We start from the raw sequence: 8,311 nt of genomic DNA, 5'->3' as shown, positions 1-8,311 counted from the left end.
GTCAAAGGCCTATTAAGGCCACTTAAATAGTAATTGAAACAATTAACACGGCTGTCCATCTAACCTTAAGGTTGGTGGGCAGGCGAAGAGCCCAGGCAGCCTTCACATTTTTCATAGAACCTCATCCATGGGTGGGATGAGGTTTCATGAAGGTCTTTAAACTTTAATAAAAATTTTTCATAAAAGTCATAGACATGTCCCAGCTCGTGTGAGGGGACATGTCTGAATAAGTTTTTAAAATGTTTCATTCACTTTTTGATAATGAGATTAAACTCCCGGAGGCAGCTCCGTGCCTCAGGGAGATTTCTGCGCTCTTCCACACACATGCACGCGAAAGACCACAGGCCCCGACTCAGCATCCACCCCTCGCCCGCACAAGGAGCGCCCAGCGCTCCCAGGTGTGCGTCACGCTGGGCGGGCCTTAATTGGCCCGCCCACGTAAAATGGCGACACAGAGCCGATGGCAGGTGGTGATCGGCTGCATGCCCGCCCGCGCCCGCTCCCGCTCCCGCTCCCGCTCCAGCTCAGCCCGCCCGACAGGGAGAAAATTCTCCCCTATGAGATTCCATGCTGGGGTATGAATGCATGTATCTTATAAGAGTAAAACTTAATGCCAATCAGTTCAGGGACTGCTCACTAGTAAAATGACATTAGCCCATTAGTTTGGTCGTGTGGTGTGGTTTGTTATTTTTCATGGTACAAGAGCAAGAAATAGATTGAATCTGGTTGTGAAAACCATGGCCAGAATTTACATTCCCCCCCTCCCCCCCACCGCCCAGCGGGTTCTGAAGTCGGTAGGGGAGTGTGAAATTGCCTGGAGGGCATTTCCTCCGGGATCCCACCTCCCCCAACCTGGTCATTTCATGCTGTGGCAGGCAGGGCCTCTGATGGGAAGCCCGCCCTTGCCCCAATTAAGGCCCTTAAGTGGCCACTTAAGGACCTTTTCCCACACAGCCTCAATTTTTAGGGTGGTGGCAGATGACAGATCGGGGGGCAAGCCCAAAAACAACATAGTTCAATCTTGGATGGGAATGGGGGTGGGGTGGGTGTGTGTCTAGCAGAAGCCCCCAAATCTCAGCATTGGCAATTGAAAGAAAAATTGGGAAGGAAATAGCTGATGGCTAATCCAAAACCATCCATTTTGTACCTCCACGAAAGTTGAATTTCACCCACAAATTTCCATATTTATCACAAGACGAATGCTCTTTCAGTATACTCATGTTTACTTCTTCTCAAAAATTAGCAGACAGGAACGTTGGGCCCATAAAGACTATAAACATGAAAAGAAAATACAGATAGAATACACAAGTAAAAGTTAAGAAATGACAATTGTAAAAGAAATTAATGGGAATCTGCAAAAACGAAGATGAGAGGAGAAAAAAACAATGAACCAGAAAAGTAAACCACTGTTTGACATCAAGATCAGAAAGTCAGAGTTCAACTCCATTATTACTTTTTATTCATCTTTAGATTGTTCAGTAATCATAGTAATATCTAAAAGGATTTTGTGTTCTTAATGTAAACCATGAAACACTTTGTGCAATGATGGGGAGATGTTTTGTCCAGGCATGATTGTCACCAATTTGAAGTGAAATTGTATTGAACATGGAAATGGAATACTCACTTTGCCAAGGATCTTACATCAACTGTTTAAAACTACTAAAATAATGTTATTGTATATGTCATGTGATACCAAGGAGCCTATGTGTGAACATTTTTCAGTGCACCAGTAAGTTTCTGTTATAATTTGTATGTTTTTTTTCTGGCTTGAGTGAATTTTTGCAGGAATGTACTCATTATCTTTCTAAACATGAATCAGTGACACACAAATTAAATCAGGCAAAAGCTACAAAACAACAAATGATACCAAAATGGAAGGTGGACAAAATAATGAAGATCATCTTCTGAACAATGTAGCTCATAGTGACCATTCATAATTTGCAGGATAAATTGGATTAAGCATTAAGTGGGTTATAAATTACAGAACTGAAACCAAATTTATAGCCCAAATGTTACAACCAGTTGTAGAAATTATGACTTTGCTGCTGCCTAAAGGATAAATTACTTTCATAAATGGCAACCAAGAAGATACTCAATTTGTTTCGATTGGGTACTACACTTAATAAAAGACTTGCATTTGTATAGAGTCTTTCAAGACTGTTACCCCAAATTATTGTTGTAACTTAGGAAATGCAGCAACCAATCTGCGCACAGCAAGTTTCTACAGGCAGCAACGTGATATGATAGCAACCATTTGTTCGTTCACCTTGATTAAGGGATAAATACTGGCCAGGACACGAGAGAGAAATTGGTGCTCTTCTTCAAAATAGGGCCAGGGAATTTTTATGTCCACCTGAGGCAGCAGGCAAGGCCATCGTTTAACACCTTTTTCAAAAGTTAGCATCTCCAACAGTGCAACGCTCCCTCAATACTGGAGTGTCAGTCTATATTTTTTGTTCCCAAGTCTGTGGAGTGGGATTAAGAACACACAACCTTCTATTTCAGAGGTAAGAATGCTACCAACTGAGCTACAGTCCATAACCCAAATCTATTATGCCACCATTAAACTGGAGGTCTCAGATTAACATGAGCACATGCTTTAGAGTACTGCAAGCCATTAGTACCAAATATCTATTTTTATGCATTCATGAGCCTTGAGCATTGCTCATTCCTAATTGCCCTTTAGAAGGTGGTGGTGAGCCACAATCTTGAACCACTGCAGTCCGTGTCGTGTAAGTACAACCACAATGCTGTTAGGGAGGATGTTCCAGGTTTTTGACCCAATGACAGTGAAGGAACAGTAACATAGTTCCAAGTCAGGATGGTGTGTGACTTGGAAGGGAACTTGCAGATGGTGGTGTTCCCATCTATCTGCAGCCCTTGTCCTTCTAGGTTGTACAGGGCATGAATTTGGAAGGTGCTGTCTAAGGAGCCTTGGTGAGTTGCTGCAGTGCATTTTGTAGATGGTACACACTGCTGCTACTGTGCATCAGTAGTGGAGGAAGTGAATGTTTACGGTGGTGGATGCTGATCAAACAGGCTGCTTTGTCCTGGATGGTGCTGAGCTTCTTGAGTGTTGTTGGAGCTGCACCCATCCAGGCAAGTCAAAACGATTCCATCACATTCCTGACATTTATTTTTTATTCATTCATGGGATGTGGGTGTCACTGGCTAGGCCAGCATTTATTGCCCATCCCTAATTGCCCTTAAGAAGGTGGTAGTGAGCTGCCTTATTAAACCGCTATAGTCCATGTGGTGTAGATACACCCACAGTGCTGTTAGGAAGGGAATTCCAGCATTTTAACCCAGCAAGAGTGAAGGAACGACGATATATTTCCAAGTCAGGCTGGTGAGTGGTTTGGAGGGGAACTTCCAGGGGATGGTGTTCCCATGTGTCTGCTGCCATTGTCCTTCTAGATGGTAGCAGTAATGGGTTTGGAATGTGCTGCCTAAGGAGCTTTGGTGAGTTCCTGCAGTGCATCTTGTAGCTGGTACATGCTTCTGCTGTTGTGCGTCAATGGTGGAGGGAGTGAATGTTTATGGATGTGGTGCCAATCAAGTGGGCTGCTTTGTCCTGAGTGGTGTAAAACATCTTTGTGTACTGATAGAGATGCACTCATCCAGTAAAATGGGGAGTATACCATCACACACCTGACTTGGTCCTTGTAGTTGGTGGACAGGCTTTGGGGAGTCAGGAGGTGAGTTACTTGCCACATAATTCCTAGCCTCTGATCAGCTCTTGGAGTGACAGTATTTATATGGCTAGTCCAGTTCAGTTTCTGGTCACTTTTAACCCCTGGGGGATGTTGATTGTGGTAGATTTAGTGATGGTAATGCCATTGAATGTCAAGGGGAGATGGGTAGATTCTCTCTTGTTGGAGATGGTCATTGTGTGGCATGAATATTATTTGCCATTTGTCAGCCCAAGCCTGGATATTGTCCAGGTCTTGCTGCATTTGGACATGGACTGCTTCAGTATCTGAGGAGTCGCGAATGGTGCTGAACATTGTACAATCATCAACGAACATCTCCACTTCTGACCTTATTTTGGAAGGAAGGTCATTAATGAAGCAGCTGAAAATAGTTGAGCTGAAGACACTATCCTGAGTAAATCTTGCAGTGATGATCTGGACTGAAATATTTGTTGTCCAACAAAGTCAACCATCTTCCATTGTCCTAAGTATGACTCCAGTGGAGAGGTATCCCCATTCATTCCCATTGACTCCAGTTTTGCTAAGGCTCCTTAATGCCACACTTGATCAAATGCTGCCTTGATGTCAAAGGCAGTCACTCCCACCTTACTCCCCAAGTTCAGCTCTTTTGTCCTTGTTTGTACCAAGGCTGTAATGAGTTCAGGAACTGAGTGGCCCTGGTGGAACCCAAATTGAGCATCAGTGAGCAGGTTAATGCTGAGTAAGTGCCACTTGACAACACTTTTGTCAACTATTTCCATCACTGAGAGTAGGTCTGATGGAGTAGTAATTAGCTGGATTGGATTTTTCCTGCTTTATATGGACAGGACATACATGGGCAAATTTCCACAATGATGGGTAGGTATCAGTATTGCAGCTGTATTGGCACAGCTTGCTTAGGGGCGTAGTTAGTTCCCAAACAGAAGTACTACAGCTGGGATGTTATCAGGACCTTTGGTAACCATACTGCTCTGTTCTTGGATTGAGCACCAAGTGTTTACAGTCGGGTGGATTTCAATGTTCCCACTCGCACTGGGTTGAAGATGGGTAGAGTGACATGCCAGCCCCCAACAGAAGTGATCCAAGGCCTCAATAATTTTCATGCTTGGACCTTGTACCATTCTGTCAGTCAGTTGATTGCTTGGAACAACACTTGATTGTAAGGGGCAAGGAACTGGACAGCTCCTCTGTGAATTAAATGGAGCAGGGTGGACACAAAGGACCAACTATCACAGGAATCAAATTTTGGGGCCAGGATGACCATTACTATGTTTTCTTACCTAAAAACTTTATTTTCAAAACTGTATTTTAACTTATGGTGTGGCCTGTTGGGGTTTCTTCAAGGACTGCTAGTTAAGCCATTCAAGTACCAATGGTTGGAGCATGCACAGGGCATTGGGATCCTATTGGTGTTACAGGACCCCAATTTGCATGGGCGAATGAGGCCTTAGCCTTTTCTCACAAGCAACCATTTGAAGTCCACAGCTAAAATTCTAGCAGCTCCAGCATGAATCGGAACAGGGTGGTCAATGCTGTACCAAACTGCCACCCACTTCCACCCTGCAATAAAGACAAAAGTTAGTGACTGTTCTGCTGATTCTTTTCTAACATTAAAATTTGGCGTACCTTTGGCAGGTGGAGTAGGAGGAGAGAATGGCCCTGGAGGACAGAGGGAAAAGGAGTGCATGATTCACATAAGTACAACCCTAGTGAGGGAGCAAATCAATCGCAACAAGCAGCTACCTGAGCATGGCAGAAGCGTATAGTATGAGGGGCCTCTGACACTGGGGAGGTTATGATTGAAGCACACCAGCTACTCCACAGGAACAGTCAACCATCTGCCATATAATACCATTGCACACCACAAGGGTCAACTACTTTCTTTGACTTTTGAAAAACATACTTAATTTACCTTGTATGACAAACTGCAGGACGAATTAAAAGCAATTTAATTTTATTCAGTTAATACTTCTCGTTATGCTTGTGTTTAAAGTGTTATAGAAGGAAGTTACGTTATAGAGGTTACATTAAGAATAATTGTGATGCACAGTGGTGAAGTCACAACATATTAAAAAATGGATACAGGACTAAAGGATGTTCATCATATTCTGATGCTGTACAGTGGTTAAAAGTAATATTGAAGTAACTCTTTAAAAGCATAAAACTCTGACAGGGAACAGATTTAAGGACATCAGTGAGTCCAGGACAAATTAGACATGATCCATGAGTCACATAATTAAATCCAAACACTGAGTATGGTTTATAACAGCTTTCTCTCCAGCACAAAACAGTATTAAATTGTTCCAAGTGTCATTTTTACCAGAGGTATACAATAAAAGACTCAATGCCTGTCATGAATCATTTGATTTAGGATTCAATTATAGTGCATTGCATGGATTATCATTCTTTATTTCCAAGTGAGCTGAGATTGGATAAGTGATAATATTTTAAAGGAAAATAATTATTTACTGAGTCTCTTGAATAAACCTGAACCTCAATGTTATGACTTCAATCACTACTATGATATCTGAATTACAACAGAAAATAGAGCATGTGTGAAAATAATTGTTTTGTTTGCTTTTCATCTTTTTATGCGGTTTGATCTCTATACTCCATTCCCAAATTGGCTGGTTTGGGAGGTTGTCCAATCATGGTAGATGGGTCAAAAAGGTAAAATGAATCCAACAGGTAAGTGGGAAGGCATTTACTTCCTGGATCCAGCATTCCTTGCCTCCCTCTGGCCATCGAGTTTCCCAAGGCCCGGAAATCTTGACTGACCAGGGTAAAATTTACAATGGTGGTGGGAGCTCCTGGGAGTGGATTGCTTGCCTGGCTCCCACATTCCATCTCTGTTTAAGCCAGAAGTGGGCAGGTTAGAGGTGGGTTGGGATTTGGATTTTTAATATTTTAACATTCCACCCAACCAAACATAGCTGTTTGTGGGTGTTAAAATTCCTGCCATTTGGTAGAAACAGCTTTATTCCAAAACCTGGTGCATGGTATCAGTATGAACAAGCATTTATCTACTTTTTGCATGTACGTCAACAAAATGGCTGAATTGAAGACTAATTGTGAGATAAGACTTCTTTAGTAAGGTCAAGATTGCCTTTCACTCCTCAATTGTTCACTCTCTAACTCTTCCTTAACCGATGGAGGTGACACAAGCAGTTCCACCAATGTTGGCAGGCTTTCCAGCACATTTTCCAAATCATCATTCTTCATTCAGATATGAACAAAAATGGTGTGTGTCGGGACTCAATCCTACCTCTAATAATCATACCATACTTTCTATGAGAAATCAATTAGCACTGAACCATGGTAGCTTTCCTCCCTTTAACCCTGACTTCACTAAGGCCCAACTGATACTCTCATTATTCCAGGTGAACATGGAACAAACCTGGAATTTTCCTTGTTGTTACATATTAACACCTCAGCACTCACCTCAGAAAATGGCAAATTTGAACTTGCTTGTCCTTTATTTCATTTCCCTTACTTTAATATTATGCAGATGTTTATTACTGAACTTACACATACCTTCTCATTGTTATTTTATGTGCTTGTGATCCCTCTCAAGAACAACATAGCAATGTTGAGCTGCAAAGCAGCAACTTGCCAAATTACACTGTTCTTCACACTGATAAACCTTTAGAAATAGAAATAAGCCTAAATCATAGTTATTGGAAAAGATAAAAAATTGGACCATTTTCATCCCATTAATTCTATTAGCAAGCATGTTAACTGAGGAATTACGACAGTGATAATAAAAGTTTTAGCTTGTTTTTAGTGGAATAGAAATCAAATAGCAGATTAAATCACAGGTCATACATTACTATCTTAATCAGCTCGAAGTGCCCAATTATAGTATGTTCATTGTAAACATCCCTGGGCAGACCGTGAAGAAGAGCTTATTCCAAGGAATTAAACATTTACTAGCTGTCAGTTCCTGCTTTCTTAGTCATACTGTCTCCATCACAAATAAGTGATGAGCAAAATTTTGAATAAGCTAGCCATCAACTGATATCTGATATATTCAACTTACAATTTATCCATGCATTACATTTATTGCACAAGGATAACTGTGGCTTTGCCTGTGGGATAAAGTTAGTGCATGTAAGAATTTATGGCCTTCAGTTGGGCTATCAAAACAAATACAGAATGTTACCAATACAGGGTGTATGAATATTGGGTATTTTCAAACAGCTCTTTGTACTAGTGATCATGATTGGTTATATTTAACAACAGTTCATTATGAAACTATTAGAGCTATTTGTTTATAAAGAAATGTTCACATGTATCAGTTGATGGCTAGCTTATTCAAAATTTTGCTAATCACTTTTGTGTGATGGAGACAGTCTGAGGAATAGTATTCACATATTCCCGACAATTTTAATATACTCCTGGGAGCAAGCACCTTCTTGTAATACATTATATTTTTACTCAAGAGGAATATGACCTTTATGTTCTTTTTCTAAAATTTGAACACTGGAAAATATAATGGCCCAGATTTTGCTGAAATAATAATGGTGTCTGAATTACGCACTTTGTTATCAATGTGACAATCAGCGAGCAATGTGGGATGAGGAAGAAATATCCCATGATTGCGATTCACCACAAGTTGC

At 41.2% G+C, this 8,311-nt stretch overlaps 1 long non-coding RNA gene across 1 annotated transcript; it reads left to right on the top strand.

Moving 5' to 3' along the window:
- The first annotated feature begins 437 nt into the window (after positions 1–437).
- On the top strand, positions 438–5,649 carry LOC121283806. Its single transcript, XR_005944391.1, has 2 exons — positions 438–575; positions 5,328–5,649. It is a non-coding gene; the product is annotated as an uncharacterized LOC121283806 (long non-coding RNA).
- Positions 5,650–8,311: the final 2,662 nt, after the last annotated feature.

This window comes from Carcharodon carcharias, chromosome 11 (genome assembly GCF_017639515.1).
Source record: "Carcharodon carcharias isolate sCarCar2 chromosome 11, sCarCar2.pri, whole genome shotgun sequence".
Classification (NCBI taxonomy): Eukaryota; Metazoa; Chordata; class Chondrichthyes; order Lamniformes; family Lamnidae; genus Carcharodon; species Carcharodon carcharias.
The sequence above is the reverse complement of the archived record's forward strand: the minus strand, read 5'-3'. Positions and strand labels throughout refer to the sequence as shown.